This window comes from Myotis davidii, unplaced genomic scaffold (genome assembly GCF_000327345.1).
Source record: "Myotis davidii unplaced genomic scaffold, ASM32734v1 scaffold77, whole genome shotgun sequence".
NCBI classification, from domain to species: domain Eukaryota; kingdom Metazoa; phylum Chordata; class Mammalia; order Chiroptera; family Vespertilionidae; genus Myotis; species Myotis davidii.
In genome coordinates this window covers 5168345-5170901 of record NW_006289713.1, presented here as the reverse complement: position 1 = coordinate 5170901, position 2557 = coordinate 5168345, and the positions used below count along the sequence as shown (strand labels likewise).

The 2557-nt window shown below is 63.7% G+C and overlaps 1 protein-coding gene across 8 annotated transcripts in view; it reads left to right on the top strand.

Annotated features, from left to right (window-relative positions):
* GSE1 (Gse1 coiled-coil protein) overlaps positions 1-2557 on the top strand; it is a 436931-nt gene that overhangs the window by 414496 nt on the left and 19878 nt on the right. The gene's annotated exons all lie outside the window — the stretch shown is intronic.

Here is a 2557-nt window from a genome sequence, read left to right as displayed (position 1 = left end):
GAACCCACCCTCTGCCACCTTCCCCTCCACCCCTGGCCTCCGACTCCTTGTTCGTCTCGGCCAGGCCGGGGCAAGGTGCCATCTGGCCCAGCTGCCTTTCAGCAGGGCTTTGTCCCCGGAGGCGAGAAGGAGGCTTTATTCTGTGGTGGCCCCCGTGAGGGGTGGGCCCCCGGAGCCGGTTGGTGCAGGGACGTGGTCCCTCCACGTGACAGACCTTGCACTTCGGCCGGCCTGGCCCTGTGCCCGGCAGGGTGAGGCTGTGAGGGGGAGCCAGCAAGCCCAACCTGGAGATGACCCCTCAGCCTCAGTGTGGACGGAAGTGCTGGGAGGGGGGGTGCCTGTAGGCTTGGTGGCGCGGTGCTGTGTGAGCCGCCCCCTCACCCCCATTGCCCCATGCTTCACCCATTTCCTGTCTATACCTGGGCACCGTCATTGCTGCTCTATGAGCTGGCACTGCAATTGGCACATTTGACAGATGGGGAAACTGAGGCACAGGGGTCAGTTATATAAGGGGTCATCCAGGAGCAGACAGAAGCCATCTCCTAAGGTGACCCAGGAGCCCGCCTCCTGTCCACGAAGGCAACTGGAGGACCCCGAGACCAGGTGCCAGCCCCTGCATGGAAGTCCCTGGAAAACCGGGAGGCAGGAGTTGTGGGCTCCGACAGACACAGGGCATGGGTGCGTGTGTGTCCTATCCTTGACACCCACCACGTGAACACCCTTCTGGGAAGGGCAAGTCAGAGTTCATGAACCCGGGAGGACCTCGCGCTGAGGGGCGGGCGAGGCGCTGCCGCACGAGGGATGGGAACAGATGTTGCTGCTCATTAGGAATTCCAATCAGCAGCCTGTCTCCTTCAATTAATTACCGCTGCTGTGCCTCCCGGAGGCTGAGTGCACGCGGCTGCCTGGCCCGGCCTGTTTGGGGAATAGGCCTGATGGACGCGTGGGCCTTCTCCTGAGCCCCGGCCACCCCGTCAGTGGCCTGCCCCGCGGGGTCCTGTTGGCCAGTGTGAAGATGGTGGGCAGCTGTGGTGATCCGTCTCTCACCGCCCGCCCGGGGGTCGTTAGATAAATGGGGCTCTGACACCTCCGTTTGATGACGGTCAGCAGAGCGGGGAGAACAGCAGCTGGAGGATCAAGGGTCGGGATCTCCTGGGGTTCAGGCCTGGGTCCAGGCGTGCCCCCCCGTGTCCAGTGGTCATTCCCGGATGTGCTCCTCAGCCTGCCAGTTCAGCAAGACAGTCCGCGGGTCGTGGCCTCCCTCGTTTTCGGGGCGTGTGGCATTTAGTGGCAAGGTGGAAACTGTGGGTTTGGGGTCGGTGAACTTGGGCTTGTGCTCTGGGAGCACCACCTGCTTTCTCCGAGCCCCACTGCTGTCTGGTCAGTAGTGGTCGGACCTGACATCGTGCAGATCTGGCCACGAGGAGGAAGGCCTGGTAGGAACCGGGCTCGGGAGTCTGGCTGCAGTGCAGGGCTGGCGGAGTGGAGCCAGGCGCGGGCTCAGTGATGGAGCCCTCCCGGTGGCGCTGCTCCCGGGTCCCGAGTGAGCGCCCCTGGCTGCTCCCAGTGCTCTCTGAGCCTGGCTGCGCGGCTGCCTTTCCGCCACAGAAACCACAAGGCAGTCAGAACCTTCGATGGTGTGGTTCCTGGGGCCGGACACCTGGATAAGCGCGCACACCGCCCCTCTCTGGCTGGGTGGCACACTGGCCCTTGGCCCTGGCAGAGGCCTCTTGCTCCTGCTTCCTGCCTTGGGCCAGCCCTTTCTCTCAGTCCCTGGGTTCCACGTTCTCTCTGTCCAGGAGCCTGGGGCAGGTGGGGCTGCAGCCCATTGCCATCTCCCCCCCTCAGTGTGTGCGAAGGGGTCCCCGCAGGTCTGGCCAGTCGAGGCCCTGCAGCTTCCTGTTCTGGTTGGTGTCAGGGCCACCGCAGGGGTTGGCGGGGAGCAGCTCGGGGTGTTGATCTCCGGGGCAGCGCCATCTTCCTGAGGCTGAGTCACTTTGTGGGCATCTCGGGTCACGGTGTCTGGGGGCAGGCCCGCAGCCTTCAGCACCTCGAGGTCTTGGCCCCTGGGGATGCCTGTTAGCATCTGAGATCAGCGGGCAGTGCCCCCTGCTTCTGTTCCACCTGCTGCTTGCAGAGCTCACTTCCTGGGAGAGCGGGTGCTGGGACCAGCCGCGTCTCACTCCTCAAGTTTGGGCTCAGAGCAAATGTGGCCTGTGGGACATCCATGCTGGAAGTGTGTGGGTGTTTGTGCGGGGTGTGGAGCCCCTGCTCTGCGCCCTGTCCCCTCGTGGACACTGGGTGCTCCTTGTGGTGCCCCCAGCAATCCTGGAGGGGGCTCTGCCCTTCCCCATTGCACCCAGGAGGGAACGGCCCCCAGGGGGTTTCAGTGCAGACCTGTCCCTCACTGGGACCTGTGTCTTCCCTTCTCACCCTCTGCCTCCAACGCCACGTGTACCACAGATTTGGGTAGAAAACCTTAAGGAAAGGACTTTTCTAGAACGTGCACTACACCTGTGGCTGTTCTGTGAGTCTGCAGGACGACCGGCTGGTCCTT